This window comes from Protopterus annectens, chromosome 2.part2 (assembly GCF_019279795.1).
Source record: "Protopterus annectens isolate FY-2018-M chromosome 2.part2, PAN1.0, whole genome shotgun sequence".
NCBI lineage: Eukaryota > Metazoa > Chordata > Ceratodontiformes > Protopteridae > Protopterus > Protopterus annectens.
The window spans coordinates 727,707,073-727,722,283 of NC_056730.1; positions in this window are offsets into that span (position 1 = coordinate 727,707,073).

Here is a 15,211-nt window from a genome sequence, read left to right on the forward strand (position 1 = left end):
TTGAATTCTGAAACGTAACATTTGGTGCGGTTTACTCGGATCTGAATTGGGAACAAGCTGCAGCAGTCAGAAAGTGAAAGAAATACTGCTAATGAAAGGGCCTACAACAGATTTTTCTGTTTTTGCAGTGTTTTCTTCATCTCTCTGTCTGTCTGTCTTAAAGATTTGAAAATTTTTTGTGCAGTGAAAAAGATATCATTTCTCTCATTCAGTCGTTTTAAGGTAAGTGACATGCATTTTTTCTCTGCTTCTAAATGTGCAGTATGAGAGTGGGGTAATACAGAAATATTAAATTTACAGTATGAGAGTGGGGTGATACGGAAATATTAAATGTGCAGTATGAGAGTGGGGTAATACGGAAATACTGGCGTCATAAGTATGAAAGGAGGAATGAAAAGGGGTAAAAAGATGTTTATATAACACCTTAGCTAAACTTGTGTTAAACAAGTATAGCTTATTGTGTGAAAATGGGAGTGAGTGTGGGAAAAATAAAAGAGCCAGAAAGAGGTACGCCAGCTGGTTATATGTTTTATCGGGTGTCCCTGGACAGCTGTATGTATTTAAACCAGTGGGTCGCCCTAACTGAAAATGACGGTAATCTTGCTTTTCCTGAAAACGGTAGTTTTAATAAAGATGTATTGATTAATTTACAAAAGAGGTTAAAAAAGAAAGGAAGATTACCAGGGTTGTGTTGGGAAGCATTTAATGATTGGATGTGTGAAGCCAAAGAAAGGGAAAAGGATTCAGTCGTTAGTAGTCTTAAAGATAATCAAAAGAAACTAAAAGAGCAGATAAAGGAACTGCGACATACTGCGACTAATCTAGATATAGCAAATGGGAAACGTTTAAAGGAACCGCCCTTTAAGGGTTTATATCCTGTACAAGAACTAAATAAATTACAAATAACTGGATCGTCTGAGGATGATAACCCCTGGTTTCCCCCACCCCCTACAGCTCCTCCACCATTATACCAGCCCTCAAAAGTTCAAGACGCAGCAGTAAGCTCTACAACAGAGGGTGGGGGTCGGCGGGGAAAAGAACATACCGCACTCAAGTCTGGAAGTGGAATCCAGGTATTAGATAGTCAATCTAGTAGACAGCTTATAGAGCAACCTGAACAAACAGAACCCTCTAGTAAGTCATCACCTAGATTAACCTGCTCAAAAACAAAAAAACATAAGAAGTCCCAAATCCAACCCATGCTAGAGATGCAGGGCAACCGGCTACAGTAGTAGTGCCTAGGGCGTGGTTGGCAGTTGATTTTCAAACCATTACCAAATCACTTCCGCCTATTCGCAATAACCCAGCAAAGTTTCAACGAGTGCTGACAGGACATATCTGCTTGCAAAATCCTACCATAGAAGAGGTTATAGCTGCCCTACGGTACGCTGTACCAGTCGATCTTATGAAACGTATCTGGGATCATGCTAATGTTCCTACACCAATACCAAAACACAACACGCAAGGGGAAAATGGATTTGAAATGGTTAGACAACGTATAGTTGATTCAATTACTGTAATTGTACCACCTACCCCCAATTGGTCAAAAATCAAATCAATCATACAGAAAGAGGATAAGCCTATAGACAAATACTTACATTGACTCACTGATGCATTTGAGGCATATTCTGGGTACCCTGAACCCACCGAAGGACCAGCACAAAGCGGATTGCCAGCCGCCTTTGTGGATGGGCTACATCCTCAAGTAAGGGACAAATTAAAAGAAGTGTGTTTAAATTGGCCTAGTTTAGGCCTGCATGAGTTAGTCCAACAGGTACAATACCTCTCTGACCATTTAGCTAAAGAGCAGAAGGATTTACAGGAGAAATTAGTAAAAGCACAAATACAAATGTGTAATGTTTTTGGTCAACGGGGTAGAGGAAGAGGATGGGGAAGAGGAAGGGGTGGATGCCAAGGACCCGGGAATCAGAATAGACAAAATTGGCAGAGCACACAGTCGGCTCCACCCCAAAATTCTAGTAATCAGATGGAATGTTTCAACTGTGGCCAATCAGGCCATTGGAAAAACGAATGCCCATATTTGGCTGAGCAACCAGCACCGTACATTGATACGACACAACAGTGGAATTCTACTTGGACACCGTCCAATCGGCAGCAACCTCAATGAAGGTTCCCTGAACAGAAGCAACAGCATTGTGTCCTTTCATTCCTGTGGATCAGAATGGACCACATATAATGTTACTAGTTAAGAATAAACCCTACCTATTTTTTAATCGATACCGGAGCAATTACATCCATGTTAGCTGGCAAAGCAGCCATGACTGTTCCCCTCTCTGACAAAATAACTAGAGGAGTGGGCATCTCTGGTATACCTATCGAATACTCCGAAACTATTCCAGTCCCAGTTACCTTGGGGACCCCTACAGGATAATCATGCATTCCTAGTAGGACCTTTGGCACCATTAAATCTTTTAGGGAGAGATTTGCTTTGCAAAATGGAGGCTACCATTTTTTGCACAGCAGATGGAGTTTATCTCCAAGTACCTTCAGACCAACAAGATAGTACCCTAGTAGCCCTGGATGACTCAGCCATTTTACAGACGATGTGCACCCAGCCACATTCTGGCAGAGATGAATGTTTACATTCCCTACCCACTCACTTGTGGACTACTCATGACAATGATGTTGGATTTTTGCCCTCAGCTACTCCTGTTAAAATAACCCTATGACTGGGAGCAAAGTTACCATGAGTGCCTCAATACTCTTTGATGAATGAGGCTATCACTGGTATTGCCCTGTTATTTCTGCATTAGAATGACAAGGGATCATAGTACCTACTATAAGTCTATGTAATACTCCCAATATTGCTGGTGAAGAAACCCAGAAAACAAGTTTATAGATTTGTTCAAGACTTGCGGGAAGTTAATAAAGCTGTTTTACCCGTCTTCCCGATTGTACCAAACCCAGCTACTATCCTAAGCTGTATCCCACCTAATGCACAATGTTTCATGGTGATAGATATCTCATCAGCTTTTTTCTCTATTCCAGTACATCCTGATAGTCAGTATTTATTTGCATTTACATATAAGGGCCAACAGTATACTTGGACTTGATTGCCCCAAGGATATGTAGAATCCCCAACCTTATTCTCTAGAGAGATGCATAGACAGTTACAGGATCTCCGACTACCATCACATTCTGTTCTAGTTCAATATGTGGATGATATCCTGATAGCTTCACCGGGCTGTGATTCATGTGGGGAAGATTCCCTTTTGGTTTTGAATTTTTTAGCTGCACGTGGATTCAAAGTAAATAAATCCAAATTACAATTTTGTCAGGACAAGGTGCAATATTTGGGACATATCATCTCAATGGGTTCTCGACAAATACTTCCGAATCGCATAATCTCTATTCAAAAAGCCCCACAACCTGCAACACAGAGACAACTTCGAGGATTCCTAGGCCTAGCAGGATATTGTAGACAATGGGTACCTAATTTTTCAGAACTTTCAGCTCCACTATTACAACTTTTAAAGAAAGAAATCACAGACCCTTTACCTTGGATGTCACACCACGAGGACGCTTTTCAGGCTATAAAGACAGCCTTAGTAAATCCTCCAGCACTAGGATTGCCTGATTATTCAAAACCATTTATTTTCTTTTGCTGTGAATGAAACAAAACTGCCTTGGGTCTTCTGGCCCAACAACGCACCAGAGGCTACTGGCCTATTGCTTATTATAGCACACAACTAGATCCGGTTGCCTCTGGTTACCCAGCTTGCTTGCAAGCAGTGGCAGCTGCTGCTATTTTGATTGATATGGCAACTCCACTGACTCTGGGACACCAAACAATTTTAGCAGTCCCGCATGCAGTTCAGGCATTACTGTTAAAGACCAAAACACAGTATCTATCCAACGCATGTCTTACTAAATACAAATTGAGTTTAATCAATAATCCCTCTCTGCAAGTAATATGCTGCCCACCACTGAACCCTGCCACTTTAATACCGACATCAGATGAGGGCGAACCACATGATTGTGTGCTTGTAGTTAACTCTGCTCTTTCTCCTAGGTTACATTTGTATGATACTCCTTTGCAGAATCCGGATTTGATTCTTTTTGTTGATGGATCCTGTTTACGAACAAACTCCGGAGAATTCCAAGCAGCTTGGTCAGTCTGTACACTGACTGAAGTTTTAAAATCAGCGCGATTACCCCCAGCAACTTCCGCACAGGCTTTGGAATTGGTAGCCCTATCGTATGCATGCAAAATAGCTAAGGACAAATCTGTCACTATATATACTGACTCCTGGGGTTGTTCATGATTTTGGTATCCTATGGAAAGAACATGGATTTTTAACTTCCTCTGGGTCTCCCGTTAAGAATCATTTTTATATAAATAACTTATTACAACATTTATTGTTACCATCTCAAATTGCTGTTGTAAAATGTGCACCCCATCAATCCAATGACTCTTTCGAAACCAAAGGCAATAACTTTGCTGACTGGGTTGCAAAACAGGCTGCTCTTTCACAAACTGTTCAGGGAGAATTTTTGCAGCCTCTGCAGTCAATAACTACTTTTGATACTACAGTATTAAAAGCATTACAAACTGAAGCTCCAGAATCAGAAAGAAAATCATGGCTGGCCCAAGGTTGCTTTAAACGCTCTGATCTCAATTGGCAATATTCAGATAGCAGACTGGTCTGCCCCAAGTCCATGTTAAATTCTCTTATTAAAGCATATCACTTGCCAGCTCATGTTGGGGTACAAGCATTAATAAAACAAATCCAAAAAGATTGGTTTGCCCCAGGTCTTTCTGCTTCTGTACAACATTTCTTGAGCATGTGCTCCACTTTTTACAGTACAACATTTCAAAGGGCACCATGGCTCCCACACAACCCATACCTAAACCATTGGGACCATTCTGTGCTTTGCAATGGGATTTTATTGAACTTCCACCTTGTACTCATTTTATGTATGTTTTAACTGTTGTTGATGTTTTTTCTGGGTGGTTAGAAGCCTACCCATGTGCTAAGAATGATGCTATTTCTGTTGCTAAGAAACTTTGTTATGATTTAATACCTCATTTTGGTGTTCCCTGTCAAATATATTTGGATCGTGGAACACATTTTACTGCTCAATTAATTGATTCAATTTGTAAAATGTTAGGCATCACTCTCAAGTTTCATTGTCCCTACAGACCACAAGCATCTGGCCTTATCAAACGCATGAATCAGACACTCAAAACAAGACTGGCTAAAATTACTACTGAAATGGGCTTAACTTGGGTACAGGTACTACCTCTAGCCTTGCTCTCTATGAGAGCTCAAGTACATCCTACTAAAGGTCTTTCTCCTCACGAAATCCTCATGGGCTGCCCTATGCAAATGCCCATGACTCCACCACTGCCCTTTTCTGAATATGATGAATTGGATCATAACATTCTCTTGTATTGCACTTCTCTTGTTTCTTTTTTACAGTTTCATCATCGACAGGTAGCAGCAGCTCAACAAACTCCTGATCCTTTCTTGTCCTCGGCACTACAACCAGGAGACTGGGTATATGTCAAGTCATTTTCTCAAAAAACAGCTCTTCAACCACGCTGGAAGGGTCCATTCCTGGTTCTACTGACCACTTCTTCAGCAGTTCGGCTACAAGGCTCACCCACCTGGATTCATATATCACATGTCAAGAAGGTAATTCTGTCTGAAGATCAGCAACCTCTACCTTTTGTTGCTCCAGATTCTCCACCTATTGCTACTCGCACTCGCAGTCATACTATACCAGTGCCTGAAAATGACTGAAACCCCTTGGGCACAACCGACATTTCCGCAAAAATAATGCATAACAATTTTGGTGCTTCTTCCTGTTGTTTTGCTATTTTTACTGTGGCCGTTCCTATTTTCTGCTTCCTTCACTAATACCAAACGAGCTGTATGGCATCCACCTTTCAACACTTACCAAGCAATCAAGTATGCATATGCATCATCCCTCAACGTCTCAGACTGTTGGGTTTGCACAGCTATTCCTACTGTTCATGGGGGATTGATGCTAAATATAGTCCCTTTAGGAATTAAAGAAACCTGGACAAATTTGATCTACAATGCATAAAATGTCATTTCAAAAGACAAAATAGCATTATAGTTGTTCCTCTGTCAAAATGGAACTGTGTGTTTTCAAAAACTTGGTAAAACCAGAGTCAGGTGGAGCCATTGTAACAAAACAGAGGTATATAACTGCACCATGGACAATTTGGGCTGTGTAACAGACTTTTCACCTGTAAAAAGACTTGTTAAGGACTCTATAGCTAACTTTTCCCAGAAAATAGAAACCGTTTATTCGAAGATATTCCAAGGACTGCAGGACACCGGGGATCGTTTTAAGCCTATCAACATCACCATTAAAGTAGAGAATTGTTATTTCGTGTGTTGAAGAAGAGCATATAAATGGCTACCAGGAGACTGGTCTGGTAGATGTTTCTTGGGCTATCTGGTTCCAGCTATTCGACATGTATCTGCATTACCTAAAGGAAAGATTTGAAATGTTCGAGAGGTGAAAAAGCCTGCTAATCCTTTAGGTTGAGCTGATGCTTCTTGGATCTATCATCATGACTTAGCCCATGCTAGTACCAAAGGACTTTCCCATATGGACTTGGGTGATGATGTCATATCATGGGCTTGTATAATTCTGTCATAAGGAGCAGTAATATCAATTTGGAAACTGAGAAAACTATCTAAATTACTTGAGATACTAAGCAATGCTACATTTTCTGCTTTAGAATTAGTGACTGATGAATTGACTGCTATGAGGGCTGTAGTACTCCAAAATCGTACAGCCCTCAATTTCACCCTTGCAGCGAAAGGGGGAACGTGCGCTTTAATCCAGGAGGAATGCTGTACATTTATCCTTGATAATCAGCACGGAATTGAAAGTCATCTTGAACTGATACAAAGAATTTCTGAACTTTCAAAGGCCAAGGAGGCCGATGCTTCAATGTGGGCATGGTTAACCAACCTATTCTCAGGTTGGGGAGGTGGACTGTTGAAGTTGATTTCATTAATTGCAGTATTAGCAATTGTTGCTTTTCTTGTCTTATTTCTAATCAAAGTACTGATCTTGAAATTAATGTCTTCAAAAACTGTGAAAAAAGTGCCTAATTTTTATATGCCTGCAACTATGAATGTAGATGATAAAATGACAATGTCTTCAAATAATGAAAAGACCAGTAGCATGGTTATGTTAGATTTGGGGCAAATGTATGATAGGTTAAGTGATGATGCTTACACAGCATCAAATGGGGGATTGTAAAATATGAACAGTCAAAGCATGTGTTTGAGGGAATTGAGTATGTGGCAGTCTGTATGTATTAAAACGTATTGTTTACAATGAAATTTGAGTGAACTCTGAGCAACGAGAAAATGCTTAAAAGCAAGAGTCTGCCTGAAAGCAGGACATGTGCCTTACATGGAAATACATCCGAATTTCCTTTTCTTACCTAGAGATGTGATGATGTGAATTGTCTTATGTTTAGGGTAAACCTTTGATTGGTTAATTGCCCTGTATGATGGTCTAATTGGTTCATTTCTTTCTTTTTGTCTTGTCAGCAATATCACCAGTACATAAGCTTGTTTATTTTTTTGTTCTGGGAGTCTCCCTGGTGCTTTCCATGAGGCTCCAGCACATGTGTACTGTAGTTAATAAAAGCCACTGAAAGAGTGAAAGAACTGTATCTGTCTTCATTTTGAATTTGGAAACGTAACACATGGAATAGTAATTATCCTAGATTTAGTCAGAAAAATATAGTGGAGATTAGTTTAGATATTGTTTCTCTTTATTTGTTTGAGTCTGTCCATCAATGTTATTTTCAATAGTTCCTGTGATTTGGACTCTTTAGTTTACTGTAAATATACATTCAGTGTTTTCATGTTCTTTTATTATTTATTATTAAATACATTTAAAACCTTTATTGTGGCTGGTCCTTTTAGAAATTATTTAACCTTTGAGAGTACTTATATTTATTTGTTGACAGTGTGTGGGTCACTCCTGAAGGCCTAGCTGTCTTGGCCAAACTCTACCATTTCTATTAGGATTAATATTATGCAGTATAATTGGACACCCCTTTGTTAAGGGCCTTAGAGTAGCTGATTGTAGAGTGTCTGGTGGCAGTGATAACTACCTTATACTCTGAGAAGAAAGGGGCACAGCAGATAAATCTGTGCCAGGCTTTCTCAGGTATGTGCATGTGAGGACTTAACCCTGTAGCTGTGGTAGTGGAGACCCTTACTGAGACCCTGGAGGGAGACAGATATAAAGACATCTAGACCCTGGGCTGACTGCATTCCCTGTGTGCTCTTAAGGGAAATTGTGCTTGGTGCAAAGAGCTATATCTGGAAATGATGTGTGTATCTATTTCCCTAAAAGTGAACATTCCCCACATGCTGTCAGTGGTGAGGATTGAGGCTCCTTGATCACTGGCCCAGAGATGGGTTGTCACATGTAGAAAATGTTTGTTTGAAATAAAGGTAAAATGTATTACACGGCCATCCTCATTTATCATAATCCAACATCTGAATTGTACATAGAAGTGGATATAACTGCTTTGTGGGGTTGTCTGTAGAAAAGTAACTGATCGTCTTGTCACTTGCTCAAAGAATCATTTTTCAAAATAAAATAATAAGGAATAAAAATATACCACAGAATACCCAGAACTTGGGATCTTCTTAGGAGATGGTGGCCCACTGCAAACCAGGGCTATAGAAGTGGATTCTGACACAGGCTTAGTACTTGCCTCTGCCTTCAACACCACCTAGTATAAAATCAGTTATGTTCAGAGATGTACACAGAAGGCACTGTAACTTTTGTGTGGAGCTGGGGATGATGTAATTATTCCTTTTAATTTCCTCCCAAACCTCAGAGGTCACTAACTTGTGTTGGTCTGGAGATTGTGTAGTCAATATTTTTATCTTTCCTCAAAAAACTTTAGAGAGGTGCACAGAGGGTGAGTGAAATTGTGCAGGAAAAGTATACTGTCTAAAAGTAACAAGCTGGAAACATAAACATAATTATTTTTTCTGTTTGTTTTCCTCACAATCAAGCATAAGATGCATATAAGATGGTTATCTTAGGTGGGAGGATAAAGGAACATTCTGTTTATATATATGTCTGACAACAAATATGTTCTATTTATATATATATTTTTTTTTTCAGTTTTGCCCAAGTAGGTCATTGGAGGGGAACACAGAAGGTGGCTCTTATTTGCAAGTAGGGGTGAATAGGCATGCTCTATATACATATATTGTAGTTCTTCTTTTGGCTTTTCCTGGTTAGGGGTTGCCACAGCAGAACTCAGGTCCGCTAATGAAGGGCAGTAGGTTTTTATGGTGCTGAGGTGCCAGCCGATGCCCAGCCTTCAACGAAGGCACACCCATTCTACGCATGTCTTTCAAACACCACTTGACTGTGGGAAGGACATGCAGACTCCACACAGAAGGTGCTCCAGCCGAGAATCGAATGGGAGAACCACTTGCTGTGAGGTGACAACGCTACCACTGCACCACCGTGGCTTCATGCTGTATATAACAGCAGCAAATTGAACTAAATGACAGTGATCATTTGTCCCTGAATTTTCATCCCCTTTTAACACCAGCCAGGGATAGATAGAAAGTGAATACTTTTATAAAATGGGGTGAGGAGGCCGGTACTATTTCCAGATATTATTTAGGTACCCTCACAAGCATTTGTCTCCTCTGTTTCTTGTGCACTGCTATTGGTCAACTTTCAGCATTAACTCTTGGTTACAACTCATTTCTTCCTTGAAATAAAATGTAAGACTGAATTTGTTTTATTATGTATGATTTTTGTTCAGGCCATTTCTGGGCCAAAAGGTTGGAAAAAGCTCTGAAATGCATCTCAGATCATCTGTAACTCCTTGGCTTCTTGGTGCAAAGTGGCCCCTAGCCTCCCAGTAGCCTTGGCCACTTAGGATATGTTGAACGGATGCAAGAAAAAAAAAAAACATAATTGAAGAGAAAGACTAAATTTCTTACCTTAATCACGAGTTTTGTTCAGGCCATCATTGGATGGAAAGGGTGTTTAAAAAATGATAAAATGCAGTCAGAACACTTAGTACCCCCATGGCTTCTTGGAACCTCACAGCCCCTAGTTCTCCAGCTTAATGCAGTTACTTTTGCTGCAGTGATTACAATGCTGTTTTGGTCAGTTAGGGTGTGTTGAATAGATGTAGATGAAACTAAAGTTAAAAGATCAAAGGATGGATTTCTTCTCTTAATTATGATTTTTGTTCAGAATATCACTGGATGAAAAGATAGTTTAAAAAAATCTGTAAAATGCACTTCAGCATGTTTAGACCTGCTATGGCCATGCAGATGCCAAACTCTTGGCTTAATGCAGTTATTTCTTCCACAGTTGTCAGAGTGCAGTCCTGCCTACTTAAAATGAGTTGAATGAATGAATCAATTAAAGGGAAAATGAAGAGTAAGACAAACTGTGATCAAAACGAAAAGAAAAGTAATTTGGATGATGTTTGTAGGCCAGGATGGAGGAGCAGTGGGGAGGGGGGGAGCACCATGTAGCCCTTTTGCCTAGGGTGACAGTTGATCTAAGGCTGTCCCTTCTGGGATGCAAGAACTAAGTATTTATACACACACAGATATGACCATCAGTTACAGACTGTTGCATAACGGTATACATTCAGATAGTTGCTTATGAAAATATAAATGAACGAATACATAAATAAAGACTGAGAAGCATATTTCACTGCAGTAAAAACCATACAGTGCAATCCATTGCGCACCTTTTAGCTCAAGAATCATGGACAAAAGATCCAACCACCAGGAAAATATTTTAAATATTCACTTACATAAATAACATAAATAAAATAAAACTAATTAATTAATAAAATATTATATTTAGAAAGTCGATAGAACAAAAAGCTTTGCATTTGAAGCATTTTCTGAAGGACAGAAAAACTGAAACTCTCATGCATGTCATTTTTTAGTGGCAACAAAGTACAATATGCCAAAAAGTCACATATTTTGCAAGGAAAACACCAAAATACTTCTCGATTTCTTTATTCAAGAATTTTGAAGAAAACCAAAATAATGGGGGTGAAAAAGAGACAACGTTTAAATACTTTTTTCTTTTATCTATTTATTAACCAAGTAAACCTGCTGCAGAAAGTGTCTCTTTTCAGGGCTGACCAATCTGTCTGGTTCACTTGTTCAAATTCACACTGAGCAAACAGACGTGTAAGGATTCAAATCCTGTACTTCAGACAACAGGAATCAGTTTGTCAACAGCTAAGAGCCTTAAGTGCCAGACAACTATACTTATCTTTAAAAAGTTAAGAAAACAACAAGAGGAGTTACATGGAATTGCACTTTCTGAACAATAACAACTATGAAACTCTAATTATTGGCATTATTGACCAGCTATTTTCCTCAGTAATTTATCAAAAAAAAAAAAGTTAATAAAGGTCTGGGAGTTGGTTCAGGGGATTAAGGCTAGAAAGTCCTCCTGGGGTTGCTATTTCTAATTAACAAATAAAAAATGAAGGCATTGTATAAGTACTTTCTGAACTATAAAAACTATGACTGGCATTATTCATTTACTAGTGACTTACCAGAATGCTTGCTCAGATCTGAATTCATAAGAGAGCAGGTCATTAGGTGTTAGAGTCTGCAGGTTTTAGGTTAGGTTTTGAGATCACACACACACATACACTCATGCCCTTGTGGTTTCTTCTATATAGGAGAAACCAAAAGAATGTTTAAAATCAGAGTACAAGAGCATGTTAGAGACATTAAGAATCAAAATTTGGATAGCCCTGTGGCATCACATTTTCATGCAGTACATCTGGGGTCTTGCACCAGTTTAAAGCATGTATTTTAGAACAAGTTCTGATTAAGGATGATGTTGCATTTAAAAACAAACTGTTATATAAAGACACAGTCTGTATTTTAAAGTTTGGTACTTTGGTGCCTCATGGTTTAAACAAAGAACTTGAGTGGAAGGCTTTTCTGCATTGTATTAATTATTAGTTTGTGTTTAATTGTTTTAGTTAATTGATTAATAATGTGATATTTGTTATTTAAGTGTAGCTTGTGCTACTGTGATGTTAAGTCTGTGAAAGGCTTGTTAGCCAAGGAACTGTTGTATTAAACAATTTTGGATTTTATGCTTCTATAGTTGGTGTTTTTTGCTTTCTCTGTGTTTTTTTATTTTTTTGTTGTTCAGTGAATATGGCCAGCGATTCACTTTTGCAGTTGCCTCATTTATTTTGAGATGATATTACTGATTCTGCACAGTATTCTGCTCGGTCTCCCCTGAGGAATAATTTACAATCAGGTACAGTGCTGGAAGGCACTTCAGCTCAGCATGTAGAGCATCCTGTGTCCTGGGAAAGATTTTTGGTGGAAGGTAGATCCAGGAGAGGTGACAATCCATTTCAAAATGTTGGTGAATGTATGTCTGGTAATAATTTTTCCACTGAGGTTCATAGTAATATTGATTTCCTTGACAGGCTGCTTAACAAAGAAAATGTGATTTAGTATAACATTTTGGGGCTTAGGAGATATTTAGATCTTGATATTACACCCAGGGGTCTGCGTTTTGTTAAATGCCCCACTACTCCTTTTAACTCTACTGATCCTGCTGATAAACAGTTTGAAAATAGATGGGTAGTGGCTGCCCATCATTGTGTTATAGAATGGATCCAAATTTTACTTGAAAGAGATGTTCTTAAACAATGAAAAATAAGGGAAGAAATTTCTGCACAAATTGGTACAACTCATTTTGAGCAGTTGTTATGCTCAATGACTGTTTCACTTGAGGAGAATTCTGGTGACGCCATTAAAAGGAAGATTCACAAATTAGAACGGGATCTCCAAGATTACAGTTTAGGGAATATTTTCAAGAAGACAGTTAAACAAAACACATATGGAGGCCCTGGAGCCGCTTCTGCTAAGTGGAAACGGCAAGTAAATGTCTCTTTTGCCTCTTCTGAAGTCAAGAGTAGTGCCAACCACCAGGAAAATATTTTAAATATTCACTTACATAAATAACATAATAAATAAAATAAAACTAATTTGAAGCATTTTCTGAAGGACAGAAAAACTGAAACTCTCATGCATGTCATTTTTTTAGTGACAACAAAGTACAATATGCCAAAAAGACACATATTTTGCAAGGAAAACACCAAAATACTTCTCAATTTTTTTATTCAAGAATTTTGAAGAAAACCAAAATAATGGGGGTGAAAAAGGCCCAAAAAGAGCCAACTTTTAAATACTTTTTTCTTTTATCTATTTATTAACCAAGTAAACCTGCTGCAGAAAGTGTCTCTTTTCAGGGCTGACCAAGCTGTCTGGTTCACTTGTTCAAAATCACACTGAGCAAACAGACGTGTAAGGATTCAAATCCTGTACTTCAGACAACAGGAATCAGTTTGTTAACAGCAAAGAGTCTTAAGTGCCAGACTATACTTATCCTTAAAAGTTAAGAAAACAAAAACAGGAGTTACATGGAATTACACTTTCTGAACAATAACTATGAAACTCTAATTATTGGCATTATTGACCAGCTATTGTCCTCAGTAATTTAGCAAAAAAAAAGTTAATAAAGGTCTGTCAGGTGGTTCAGGGGATTAAGGCTCCAAACTCTTAATAAGCCACCTTCTATAGTTAAGGGTACAGTGTTTGATTCTTTCTACAATTGTCTAATTTGTAGATAACATAAATTATGGAATGCAATGATAACAGGGTGACTATTAGGTAAAAAAGTACTTTTACATTTAAATAAACCAACATCAGATGCAGGACTGTGTTTAAATATCAGCTTCAAATTTAATTTCTAAATTGAAATCAGCAGAAGTCATGACCAGTTTGGACAAATTCAAAACATTTGACTGGCTCACAGTAGCTTTATTTATTGTCACTTGGTTATTGAATGGAGTGACCTCTGGAGCATTCCCATTTCTTTGTAATCACTTCTTCTGGTAGTTTTAGCTGCATCGGCAATGTGCCATGTTGAAAACCCATTTCAAGGACTACCATGCCTTGAACATTATGAATTTGTCCAAACTGGTCTTGACTTCTGTTGATTTTGCTTTATTTAACAAAATGCTTAAATTCATTCCTTCAACATTATAAGGTCTTAGCAATGCCCTTATTGACTTGAAACTCTCTATTCAAAATTTAGATTTGAGGCTGATATTTAAACACATGCATCTGATGTTGGTTTATTTAAATTAAAATTACTTTTTTACCTAATAGTCACCCTGTTATCACTGCATTCCATAATTTATGTGATCTACAAATTAGGCAATTGTGTGATAAAGGTTGCTTTATAAAGTTTTTTAACTTGACATCTGATGAATGTGATGCACTTGATAAGTTAATCAAAAACCATGATATTATTATTAAAGAAGGAGATAAAGGGGGTGCTATTGTCTTAATGAATAAAAAAGATTATTTTGAGAAAATAAACTTGCTTCTATCTGATGCTAGTGCTTTTAAAATTGGGAATAATAGTGATTTGAATAATTGTATTTCATATATTAATATGACTATTTTCAATTTACAGGCAATGAGTGATATTGATATTAATTTATTTAATTATTTTACTGCACCTGCTGCAAAAAATACCTATTTTATATGGTCTTTCCAAGGTCCATAAAAACTCTCTGAATCCACCCATGAGACCATATGCTTACAAAATAATTTATCACCATATTTAAAATATGTGCATAGTTATATTAAAGATGCACCTGATTTCTTATTAAGTTTGAGAGAGTGGTTCAGTACAAACATGTTGAATTTTTGATGGTTGTTTTGGATATCCAGTCACTGTTCACAGTCATTCCCCATAATTATGATATTCAAGTGATGAGAACTATTGCTAAGATATGGACACATGAATGGTGGACAGATAGAAACAACATGTGAGCTATTAGAGATTGTATTAGAAAACAACTATTTCGTATTCACTAATGATATTTTTCACGAAACATCAGGTGCAGCAATGGGTACTCCCATAGCTAATACCTACTCAAATTTAGTTTTGTATAAATGGGAATGTGAGTTTATTTATGATGGACATAGTTGTTTTTGAGGGAAGGTACCTCATTTTAAATGTTTTGTTGATGATGTTTTCTTTTTGTGGCAGGGTAGTAAAAATGAACTTGACTCATTTCTAGACTATTTGAATGCCAGCACTGATTTTCTTAGAT